Raw genomic sequence first — 14,184 nt, forward strand, 5'->3', positions numbered from 1 at the left:
AGTTAAAAATGTCAGTAGAAGTAACTTTATAGATCATGTAATTTCAGAAACATTTTTCAGCGAGTATGGTTTGGAGTAATTATACACCAGTGGCAGCCGGTGGTTTGAAAATATGGTGGTGCACAATGGATATTGAAGAGGAGTTAAACATACTTTACTTTAAAGTTTAAAACCGTGTATACCTGAGGGGGTATACACATAAAGCTTATTTATATGCAATTTTTATAAGTAAAATGAATAAATACAAGCATAAGTTATTTATACAGAAAGTCCGAAAGTGGACGGGGTTGTGGGCGGAGCTCTCTATATTGCCATTTACCCTCATGAAAAACATTTGAGCACAGAATCGTCATCAGAATGCTACCAAGTACCAAGTGCAACGTTTTCGTTCATAAAATTCAAAGCGGGCTTTCGTAGGCTGTTGGGAGATAGCAGCACTTATTGTCAGAACGACAACTATTACAACTTTAAAGCAGAATACAAGCTCCTTTATGTATTGTGCCGTTTGTGTGCATGCACATCGAGGAAGTAATATGCGACTGTTCGTTGCACAAGCCGAATGAATACATTTTTCATGCTTATTACTTCGGACAAATGTCTAGTTGAAACAGATACTTTCCCAGTGAATTTAGTTTCTTCTGCCCTGATGTTGGTGTCCATGTCAGGGAGTGCGACAAACCGTTCTCAATGAGGAAAGCAGTAGACCACGCCTCTAACCCCCTGTACCCGCACTAGCTGAACATCTCTATAAACTACCTTCCGTAGGTTTTCAACATCTTTGCAAACCAAGAGGCTCGAAGGCTCCTGCAGATGTACAAAACAAGACGCCAGTTGGAGATGGTCATGAATGAAATTTGTAAAAAACTATATTTATATTTTTAATAGTAACAAAGCCGGGAGATTAGGAACATTACTGGGGGGTGTACAAACCTGCAACCCCCTTGAGAAGTCGCCACTGTTATACACTCAAAACTCTTTCTCCCTGAAAACCATGGTTATACTGCAAAATTAAATGTTAAATATGTCTGTTTTATATTACATACTAAAGATTTTCCAAGCCAACGTCAACACTGAAATTACCAGTATACAAACTAGACAGCTCATTATAAATTTACAGCAGCGGAATATAATTTACATTTATTGTAGTGTTGTAATGTTAGTGAAATTTTGTTGAATTATGGTAGAATTTTCTTTGGTTTTTCTCTGGATTGCTACGCTGACATATGTTTCACTTTTCCTCCTCTTCATGTTGTTTTTAACACTTTTATCTTCATTCACATTTTCCTTTCTATCCAGAGACTCGTCTTGCATTTTGATATGCACCACATTTCCACATTGCATGAATGCATAACAACGAACTTGCTGAAATGAAAGGGAGAAACTGTGAACCAATACCTACGATTGAAATGAATGTGATGTGTTTAATTGTATTTGTATGTTTGGAATAATTGCAGATGGGTACTGCCTAAATATATAGTTGGGGTTATACAAAATCATTTGTAAATGGTAATACATTCCTGCTATATGAATTTCTGAAATTACCATTGTGGGAAAGAACTACAACGTGACCAGTGAATGTGGTTGTACGAAACATAGCGGACAATGTCAAGAAGATAAGAATGCTTAACAAAACATGTTTTACTACATATATATTATTTTTTATATATTATTTTAATGTACCGAAGTACATATGATATTTCCATGCAGATATTCTGTGTCATACGATGAAAGAGTAATGGAACGGAGAAAAACTCTCTCCGGCGCCGGGATTTGAACCCGGGTTTTCAGCTCTACGTGCTGATGCTTTATCCATTAAGCCACACCAGATATGTACTTCGGTACATTAAAATAATATATATGATATGCGTAAATCACTTCGTGATTTAAGACGGCGCTTATTCCGTCGGATCCCGGCCAACTAGTCACTCATAACGAGTGCACCTCAGCACATGTGTGGACTTCGGTCCTATGTTCATAGACATCTATGACGTAGTGCAGAGGGCGGCCACTAGAGGGAACCCAAGAGTTGGAGCTTAATCTGAGACGATTCTGTCCGACGCCGGGGTGGTATCCGGTGTGGCTTAGTGGATAAAGCATCAGCACGTAGAGCTGAAAACCCGCGTTCAAATCCCGGCGCCGGAGAGAGTTTTTCTTCGTTCCATTACTCTTTCATCGTATGTTTTACTACGTTAAAAAACGAATTCTTACAGCAAAATGTCCAGTTACATGGCGAAGACAAAAAAAATTGCAAACATTGAGAAAGTAACTGCAAGGGATCCCCTGACAGTCTCCAAATTATGCCTTGGACCCAGATTGTGCTGCAGCAGTTGATGTTCACGCAGTTTGTATAGTCATAGATGCACCAATGAAGTACAGTTATAACCAAACAGCTTTGTTCACTTGTGGATATCCTAGTTACATTCGAGTAGAGAATGCGCAGGGTAAAGTAGAATTTTGCCTCGCACCTTTATATTCGGAGGTTCTAAAATTGTGATTATTTTACTTCCTTCCTGAAGGTTGGAACCCACACTATTACAACACATTTTAATACTTAATGTGACAGTGTCACTGTTGTACTTCATTTTGTGCAATGAGGAACAGAACCTTTGTGTAGTCCATCGACAAATGGGAGAATCGTACCAGACTTTTTATTGAAGTACAGATTAGTAGAGTTGAAGACAATGTTGAGCCACAAATCAAATAAAAATGCTGTGTTCAGTGTGGCGGATATTGTATGTTGTAGTTGGATATGGTACTACTGCTATTGATCCAGGTTTTGTAGTTGCTAGGATTGTAATTAATTATTTGAACTGTACCAGGATGCCAATGCTTAAGAGTCATTCTACAAAAATTGTGCCTTATCCAGTACTGTTACATATTTATTTAAGAAGTCTATAAAAATTGTTCTTCCATTGGTTCAGAATAGCAATACAAACTAAGGAAGACCTGCAGTAGTATTCTTTGCAGTTTCACTTTTATTTCAATGTAATTTTTAATCAAAGTGAAGATATGTACACCTCTGTTACATGTCACGTGCTTTCCCTCAGAAGCCTTGCTAATTATTGCTTAAACTTATAATTCAGTCACATCGGTGGTGATCTTCCAGTTCCCTCCTGTGTAATGTGTATACGGTATATGTCCATGGCAATTGCAGATATTACCTACAAATAATTTAATAACCGGTTCATCAGAACTGTGGAACTGGCCGAATATCACCACTGAGTCACATATTTCTTATATTAAATGGTAAACTGCAGTTTGGCATAATAAATTATGAGAAAAAAGTTAATTTAAACATAAGCACTTGGTTTTCAAACTACCAGTGTATCACAAGCTTTCCCTGTATCCTCTTATATACGGAAAATCTACCACGAAAATCACTGCAATTCGAGAACTTTACTCCACAATGCAATTGAAACTCAAACTATTAAGCAACAAGCATTCATTTATTAAATTCCCCCAATTAATATTATTCTCTGACGAAACTTTCTTCGTGCTTCACAGATATGTGAATTCGCAAAACAGCTCATTTTGGGCTTCAGAAAATCCATACTTACTTACAAACAAATGGCTTTTAAGGAACCCACAGGCTTATTGCCGCCCTCACATAAGCTCGCCATCGTTCCCTATCCTGTGCAAGATTAATCCAGTCTCTATCATCATATCCCACCTCCCTCAAGTCGATTTTAATCTTCCCATCTAGGTCTCGGTCTCCCCAAAGGTCTTTTTCCCTTCGGTCTCCCAACTAACACTCTGTATACATTTCTGGATTCGCCCATACTTGCTACATGCCCTGCCCATCTCAGACGTCTGGATTTAATGTTCCTAATTATGTCAGGTGAAGAATACAAAGCATTCAGTTCTGCGTTGTGTAACTTTCTCCATTCTCCTGTAACTTCATCCCGCTTAGCCCCAAATATTTTTCTAAGCACCTTATTCTCAAACACCCTTAATCTCTGTTCGTCTCTCAAAGTGAGAGTCCAAGTTTCACAGAGTCCAGAGCAACCGGTAATATAACTGTTTTATAAATTCTAACTTTGAGATTTTTTTACAGCAGACTAGATGACAAAAGCTTGTCAACTGAATAATAACAGGCATTTCCCATATTTATTCTGCGTCAGAAAACCCATACATGATTTAATTCCATTTCATAACAAATTATGGAAGGGTTAGTGACTGGTGCATGATAAACGTGAAGAGAGTATTTTTTCTCATATCATTGTATAAAACCTAACATCTGAGGAAATACTGATACCATTTTAGACATACTAATAGAAAAATAAAGGCAGTTTGCTTTACTTTCTTTTTTTTTCCCAGGAAAAATTACGCCACATTACCCACGCAGTAAATGTCAATTTAATTAATTTTAAAACATAATAATATACATTAATTTAAATAACAAAACCTCGTGCTTGGTTCAGAATACTCTGTGATGGAGAAGTTTGCTAAAAAATTTTGAAATTTATATAAAAAGTTAACCAGTACTCCTACTGCATGAAAGATCAACTTCTCTTTTAATGAGAAAATGTTTTATTTTGTTGACTGATGTAATTACGATCACATTCAATTAGTACTTGTAAAATATTTGCATGGAGTCTCCCTTAATTTTATTTAATGTACACCTTGTCAAGATTGTAGGCAAGAAATCTTATTTATGATACATTAATACATGTCAGCCCTTCTGTGAGATGTGTTGAGGTCTGTTTTTATCGCCAAGAACAAATATTGCGTTATTTTTCGAAACAAGAGCAATACATTGCACTCTGTTCAGCTGAGTCTCGTAGAAGTATAGAACTGGTACAGTGCGGCGAGCATTACGCCCGTGTTTTCATAGAGAAGAGAAGCAGCATGCACTAGCAGACTGGTTCTTAAATAAAGAGCCAAAACTATTTCCAGTAATATAAAATTTCCTAAATAGAACATTGGCACTCTTCTTGTCGAAAGTAGTAGCTTAGACAACACTACAACAAATTTTTCAGCCATGTGAACAAATTTTAGATATAGAAGTACACTTTGCTTCCAGAGAAGAACTGTCGCCATATATTTCTCAGGCACAATTGTAAACACAAACCCAATCCTTGCACTCCATTTGCACACCAACTGCAGTCTTCCACACAACATTCGAACCCTGTTGGACGTGCGTCTTGCCGTGTTAAACACTGCCACTACACTTTCTGTTACCACACGAATTCTCATACACAATGCAGTGAAGTGTTCGTATGATATCCTCACATATCTAAATATCAGTATGATCACTTTCAGTATGACCTTTGCCATGGTGTATAACCAAGCCAACCCCAAAATAATTCGTCTCGTTATTTCAAAGAAGAGGAACACACGCTTTAGTAAGTTGTATGTGGTTTTGACATACACGTCTGAAAAAAAATCCATCAACAGTTTAATTCTCACATAAAATAGTGAGATACGCAGAAACATATGTTTCGTTCTTTGGAAGAATGTCGACACATTTCTGCATGCAGTTCTCAATCTCGTATAGCACGAAATAACACTCATGACGACTCAGAAACTGAAGTGGGTGCCGATTGTTGTAATGTTTACAGTAAACTGCTTACACTGTTTACAGCTACTGAGTGGTAATAGTCCTTAATAACATGGGAGTATAAACAAATCATAAAAGTGCAACAAGTTGATTAATGTCTCTAAAAACTGTTACAAACTCTTCGTGTGCACTACTTTCAGTAATGTCATGTAACCCTTCCTTAATTAATTATGAAACCTGAAACATTTCTGCTTAGTCATGACGTAGATAATTATTCAATTGAACGTGTCAGAAAGGTCAGAATTTCTTATGAATCAGCATGTTGACAGCTTTTTATAAAATGTATCAGAGTTCGAATCTCGACAGGAAGAAGAGTCCGTGGGATAGTTGCATTGAAAGAATAAACCTATCTGCAAGTCAGTTATGTGATACGGGAATCAAGGAAAGAGTGATAACATTTTTAGATGAGTAATAAACTCAAACTGATGTAAGAGTAATACAGTTTCTGACGAAATTAGCTCGTCTTGCCTAGAATACATAAGGCCATTGTAATGGTTATTTATGTTCATGCGAACAACCAAACAAGACAGTAGAACATTACTTTTGCTACCTAACGAAAACACGCCATACAATAAAATTGTTATCATATCACCTAGATGAAAGGCATTTGTGTAAACTATTGCGAAGTGTTTCCAAGAAGTCACCACAGAAAGCTCAGAGGCTCCTTGCACTGTCAATGTAAGAATATTTTCTGAAAATGTTGTAAAGTTTTTCCCAGAAAAGTGATGACCTATGATCTATTTTATTTATTTACTATTTCTGTTTACTATTAGCATACTTCTTTCAGAGTTTCAAATAATAGATTAATCACAACAAATTAAAAAGGAAAACAGTACTGGTATTTCATTTATTTGCTACCATTGTTCATTGCAAAAATTCCCCTTCATTAACACTTAAATTGGCGAAAATTCAATTTTCAAATAAATGTCATGAACCCTGTTGGAAATTAAATTGATCTGTAGTATACTATAATTTGATTTTACTTGAAATGAAACATTTTCACGAATTTCCTCTCCATTCTGTTATTTAAAATAAATAAAAAAATGTTTTGCATGTTCCAAATCAGCATTCTTTTACTATTCAGTCAGTGTTTATTATTTGGAGCCAATATCATGTTTGATGTTGAAATCACAGACATTTGCTATTTTCTACATGCTCTGTTATTTAGTTTTTAGTTCGTTACATCCACATTTTCGTTCCATTACTATATGACAGTACCTAATATGCAAACTTTTTTTTTGTGTGTGCTAAATATAAATTAAATTACAATTGACGATTAAGGTTTAAATTATAGACATACCCATAAACATTTTTCTTAATAAAATTATTTACTCGAATATTACTCTGTTGATTGCCAGTGCCGCCTTTAATCAATGTAATTACTATGACAACAGCCAAACGAAATAAGCTATAGGTGCGTGATGACGCAGAGAACCGTGGCGTACAATATGCCGCTTTGATTTAAGTTTAGAATCAACTACCTCAGTCCAACCTTTCTGTTGTGAGGAGGTGTGGTTTGTTACCTGCCATATATACTGTATACTCCTCATTTTGCCATAACCCATCTACAATATATTATGCATAGACCATCAAAACCCAATATAGCCTAATGCATACATAGGAGTATCAGAGTTAACAGTAATGCCTACGAGATGTAAGTAGTTCAAAAGAGGCGTAATATGTGAACAGCTGTACAATGAAGCCATATGCCTGCTCCGTTATTTAGAGAAAGACCTACATTAGGCTTAATGCGGGAAGAGGACATTCTTTTCGAGAATTTTGAAATTTTATTCTTGAAATCCTTTCATTTCCATTAAGCAATGCAGAAATGGAAAATATATTTTCAATAATGACCAACAACTGGTCAGAAACCTGTGACAAATGTTGGTGTTAACGTTTTGTGTTGTGTACACTATCCACTTCAGTGTACATAAAAAAAGTGTTGCAGATATTAGGGCGAACTCGCAATCGAGATTCTTTTGCGATTCGCGACAGGCGACACTTGACTATCTGCGCATGCGTAGACTTGTTAATAAAAACCTAAGTCCACACCTGTGGAGTAACGGTCAGCGCGTCTGGCCGCGAAACCAGGTGGCCCGGGTTCGAATCCCAGTCGGGGCAAGTTACCTGGTTGAGGTTTTTTCCGGGGTTTTCCCTCAACCCAGTACGAGCAAATGCTGGGTAACTTTTGGTGCTGGACCCCGGACTCATTTCACCGGCATTATCACCATTTCATTCAGACGCTAAATAACCTAGATGTTGGTACAGCGTCGTAAAATAACCCAATAAAATAAAAATAAATAAAAAATCTAAACTAACCAAATCTAACCTTCGTATATGCAAGTTGTGTAACCGGAGTGCGAAGGGAACTATTTAATTTGGAACGCACACGCGAAAATAAATCCAAGTAAGGATCACGCTGGCACTGCATGAGATCGTAAAGATTAATATCCACTGTACCACAGCCAAACTATTCCTGTCGCGAGCCCCTCCTAAGATTTTTTTGTTAATAAGAATAATAGTGTCTAATGCTGTCAATATACAGTATTTTAAAATATTGGTAAGGAACAAAATAATTCTAATGAGAATATATTTGAAAATACTTTTAAAGAACAATATTATCCTAACGAGAGCAGGTATATTTCAAAATATTAATAAGCCTTATCACTGTCCGTGTGTCTAATTTAGACTAATATAATTTAGCCTGTCGTCTCATCAAACCCTAGCTAACCTATTGCTACCTCTCAGCAATGCTAACAACGAAAGAGGTAGAGAGAGAAACAAATTTCTCCTCCTAACGACGCCACAGGCCAAAGTCATGCCCTTATGTTGGCGACATTATATTGTGTATTCAGTTCTATTTGGTCGGTCGCGACGGTCGAAAGACACTTTTCTAATTCTCCAGTTTAGCGCAGTTTTATGTTCCATTCAAATGGCTCCTCAGGATTGACATGAAGTGTGTGGTGTGAACGTTTTAATGCTGTGCACTAAATAGGGTCCTATTACCGTGATGGGTAAGTTGCCATATATTGCATTACTTCACTTTCGGTATAATTTCATTCCAGTTGAACACGGGAAGTTGCAATATTACGTGAAAGCATGTTGAACATTGAGTTCTTAGCTAGCTAGCGCGCTGCGAGTTTTGCCTGCTCTAAAAGCACACTATTTTGCCTGTCTAATCCAATTCAGCGATATCTGACCATAACATCTAAGTATGTAATTATTCTGTTCGTTATGCTAAGATTTTTCATATACTTTGAACGGGATTTGGTAATTATGTGTGGCTAGTAGGTCTATCGACCACACCATAGAGGTTCAGGTCACGTCTGTACATTACAAATCTTATGCTAGCCTCTTTATCGTTGCTTACGAGATTATAATTATACAAGCTGGCGCATAGCACGATCAAGAGTGGGTCTCTGATCACGACGAACTGCCTCGCAGTTCTATTAAATGATGAATAGTTCCATTACTAAGCGTTGTGTATCGTGAAAATTCTCCGATTAATTTTGCATTACTGATCGAGTACTAAGATTACAAACATGCTAAGCATATTACAGTCTTATTTGGGATTTATCGATGACTTGTTAAATATCAATATGCAGATTTTCAGCGTCATTTAATGGAATTTACAATTTTGTTTCCCGAAAGTCTGGATTTGTTCAATTACAAATTTTCCTTTCAAACTACATTCTTCATCTAGTTCATTTACTTTGGCAAGTTGACTGTTTTCAGTTCCGAGTTTTTCCTTCAGATTTCGTTCCCTCTAAGGGTACGTACACGTTGGAGCAACGATAAACGATAAGAGAAACGATCTAGCGACGCTTTGGTATTACCAAAGAATCAAGTGTTCATATCGGAGCAACGAGGACGCGGGAAGCGAACATTTTGATTTATCAGTAGAAGATATTCTATGCATCCACTTAATGAAAGAAGATATATAGGAAATATCAGCTGCTAAGCTCAAGGTTAATATAACTTAAATACGTACAAAATTAAACCTGTTTCTCATCCCAAAGATAGTATAAATTCGTTGTGTTGTGATTGGTTCTTGTGATCACATAACATATGACCAATAAGTACACAACTGATCAATTTGTCAATATCTACAATAATTAATTTAATACGCCGAAATAATAATAAATCTATTAATATTCGGATATATTGATAACCACCGGTAATTATACAGATTAATATTATCTTCATCAGAGATTATATGAACGACAAGAGCGAAGAAAATGGAATTTTTCTTTTTCGTCGCTTTTATCGTGTATCTTCGCTTTTATCGTTACTCGAATATGCACATCTCAATAACAATGCATGCTTCAATTCTCTCTGATATAGCATCGCTGCTTCTTTTATCGTTTATCGTCGCTCCAACGTGTACGTACCCTAATTCATTTTAATTGCTGAAAGCGAACTACCGGTGTCTTCTACTTTCAGACATTATTATTATTATTATTATTATTATTATTATTATTATTATGATTATGATTATCATAATAATAATAATCATCATCATCATCATACTAGTTTGTCTTGCCTTAAGACAATCAGTAGTGTTATTCGAGGAAAAGAGTATGATTAAAATCATTTATAATGGCGAAATATTTTACGACCATGGTTAATTATTACTGCTGAATATTGACACATATACGATTTGCATTATTTAGGATGCAGCAATGCGATTTTAATGTTGCGCGTGCCGAGTTTAGTGTAACGTAGGCTATTCCCTTCATCCTCGAAGTCAAATTAAATATTATTACGACATTACGAGTAATAAATAAATAAATAATGATGACTACAATTATTCGTTCTGATAAGGTACAACTATCACCGCATGGTGTACCGAAGATTTTTCTTTATGTTTTCCTTAAATTGACATGTCATGCGGTGACGACAGAAAACAGCTCAGGGGAGCGAGATGCAGACATTACTGAAAGAGAAATGGGGATCGGGGACAGCAGATGCGCATGTGCCTATGGGCTGCAAAATTAAAAAAAAAAAATCGTCCCTGAGAATTCTGAGATATTTGTTTATGTTTTGGGAAATCGTCAAATGCGGAAACCATCTCTAAACACATGTGTTGCAGACTAACTTCCTAATTTAAGTTAATTCTAACTCCTAACTTAAAAACTGTTTACACACACTAAAATATCACAGCATTTGCTATTACTATCCACTACAGCAGGCCTATTAGGTATTTATTTCATCACTGCAAGGTGTGCAAGAAAAATCGCACAATTGTACTAATCATGTATTGTGATTGCAGTTTGCATTAGTAAAAATCATAACATTTCAACATCAATATGTTTTTAAAAAAGAAAGGGAAAAGTTAGGCCCACTTACTTGCTTATAAATGGCTTTTAAGGAACCCGGAGGTTCATTGCCGCCCTCACATAAGCCCGCTATCGGTCCCTATCCTGTGCAAGATTAATCAGTCTCTATCATCATATCCCACCTCCATCAAATCCATTTTAATATTATCCTCCCATCTACGTCTCGGCCTCCCCAAAGGTCTTTTCCCCTCCGGTCTCCCAACTAACACTCTATATGCATTTCTGGATTCGCCCATACGTGCTACATGCTCTGCCAATCTCAAACGTCTGGATTTAATGTTCCTAATTATGTCAGGTGAAAAAATACAATGCGTGCAGTTCTGCGTTGTGTAACTTTCTCCATTCTCCTGTAACTTCACCCCTCTTAGCCTCGAATGTTTTCCTGAGAACCTTATTCTCAAATACCCTTAATCTCTGTTGCTCTCTCAAAGTGAGAGTCCAAGTTTTACAACCATACAGAACAACCGTAATATAACTGTTTTATAAATTCTAACTCTCAGCGTTTTTGAGAGCATACTGGATGACAACGTGAGTTAAATGTAACATGAGTTATATGTATTAATATTCATATATTATAATCATAAATTTCATTTCATTTTTCGGCAAATCAACAAATTAGACAAATCATTCAAAACTGAACCCTTTTCCATTATAAGTTTTTCATTACATAAAACTCATGATTACTCATTCAATCACTGTTATGCATATTACTGTGTACAACGTAATGGACTTATGTTTAGATTTCGTCAAACTTTTGAATATTTGATGATCCCGTACAGGCGAAAACGTTCATGGATATCTTTTTCAAGATGTACTAGCAAATAATAAATTTGCAAATTGATAAATCATATGATTGAGCATTTGAATAAATTTATTATCTGAATAGATTTATCTGAAAATCAAAAGTGAATTGTAAAATAAAAGAAAAAATTAAACTGAGTATTGTTTCATTCGTAAAGTCCTTCTGAAAATAAAATTATCATATCAAAGACTTCGTTGTAAATAAAAAACGCGACACACCGGTTGGGAACCACCACAGTCTAGTATATACAGTCGCGAAGCTCAATACGTAGTAAATATGCAAACATTAGATAGTTGCTCACCATTAGGATCGCTAATATCGCCTCATTACAGGCAATGCAAAATAGTACCGTCACAGTCTATCGTTTCTAGCACCCTCAAAATCAAGCTTCGTGACTGTATATAGTAGACTGTGGAACCACTGTCTGGAGCTACATCTCTTCCATGTTTCCATTTCTTTCACTTCTATGCTACTGAGTTGCATATTTTATAACTGCTGCTTATGTGAATCATTATTTACCAATATTGTAATTATAAGTTAAATTATTCATGTATATTTATGTGAAGAAGCTTCTTTGATGGCATATTAGCCTGTCTACTTTCCCATAAGTACCGGTAATAAATAAATAAGTAAATAAATAAATAAATAGATGGATGGATGGATCTATCGATCGATCGATCGATGGATAGATAGATAGATAGATAGATAGTATTATAACATTAATTAAAAATAAATATCTATAGACCTTATTGCTATTGATAGGCAGTTGACGACATGTGTCTGAGGAAGAACTATTGTTTGCATGCATCTGAAGTCTGACTAGTGTATTAGGTAGCTAGTCGGCGATGTATGCAATGGAGGGGGAAAGGAACTGGCCACTCTACACCATTATCTCCTGACCTAATTGCCTCATAAGTGGTGCCTTCTTGGTGTCGCTTGTGAGGTTCAGAGCTGTTGACTAAACAACAAGAGACCTTATTGTTAGATTTGAGAGAAGTGCATGAGCTGTACGAACTTTCCTGGAATGTACGGCACGAGAAATAGACTGCTTCAGTAATATTGACAATTAAAATTGGAATTATTTCAGAAACTTGTTACGAAACTTAAGGAACAAGAAGTCCAAAACATTAAGTGGCTCACAAAAAGATAAAAAAAAAAAACCTTAAAACACTGTAGCCTACAACATTCAGCGCGCGTTCTTTTACGTGTGGAACAAGGTTTAAAGTTTATTGTCTCTGCGTCAAGTTTAGAGGCTTCAAGCGCTTGACTCCTGCAAACTGTCCCAATGTGAATCAGGCTTATGGTGAAATAATGGCGAACAACTAGAAAAATCTACTTAAAAATTTATTGTGACTCTCTATTTAGACTGAGCTCAAAAAGCAAATGAATTTATATTCCCATGACTATTCCAAGCTTATGAGCCAATATGAACAAAAAATTTTGAAATGTTAGTCGCAAGGAATCTCTTTAGTCACGTCAATATAAAATATATTTTAAAAATATAATTTCAAAACTATTAGCCCTAATGACACCAAACTTTGTACAGATGACAGTATTGTAGGCATGTTTGTGTAGTTTAACATTCATACGTTTTTAATGAAAATTATAAAAGTTTTAAAAATCACAGACAGTAGTAAGTGTGTAGGTCTAATGGTTATAAAATATTTCGTTATTTCAATACACCGAAATTGATTGATTGATTGATTGATTGATTGGTCGGTTGTTCTGCAGGACTTGGCCCGGCTTGCTGTGGAGGACTTGCTCGCCAGGAAGGTAAGTGTGCTCTGTGCAGACTTCTATTTGTGTCCTCCCTCACGAGAAGAAACGGCAGGGAAGTAGCCTACGTTAGTGATATGAATGCTTACATTACGTGACGCACTACTGATTAACAAGCATGCAGACTTCTCACTGATCAGTTACTGGTCACTGATATACAGAAAATCTACCGATTGTTTAAATTGTTGCAAAGCGAAATAACTCTGATGCGCAGTAGCTATTGGACCGCTGACTGAAATAAACGTAGCCGTGTGACTCAGTGCTGAGATTGAAAGTACAACATCATTACAAATTGTTTTAAATATTGATTTCTCTTATTCGCGTTGTGTTAAAGGTATTAAAAGATTTAGCCTCTGAATGTATTTTACATTAGATAAAATAGAATATCAGTACGCGTAACTATTCTTTTTGCACGCGATTAAGTTAACGTTATGTTCTCTGTTTGAATTGCTTAATCACGGATCTTCGTCGCAGTCGACACTGGTTTGCAGTTTTGAATTCTTCCTTTAATACAACTAGCCTACCTCTCCTTACACACTCTTTAGTAACTGTTTTAATTTAACAACATAATACAGTACATTCTTTGTAGATTATTTTATTATTACATTTAATTTATCTTCGGTATCTGAAAGCTCCTTCAGGAATGTTGATATTCAAAGATATTGAGCCAGATCCACCTTTGCCCATTTTAACAAGTTGGATTTTGG

Source organism: Periplaneta americana, chromosome 4 (assembly GCF_040183065.1).
Source record: "Periplaneta americana isolate PAMFEO1 chromosome 4, P.americana_PAMFEO1_priV1, whole genome shotgun sequence".
Lineage (NCBI taxonomy): Eukaryota > Metazoa > Arthropoda > Insecta > Blattodea > Blattidae > Periplaneta > Periplaneta americana.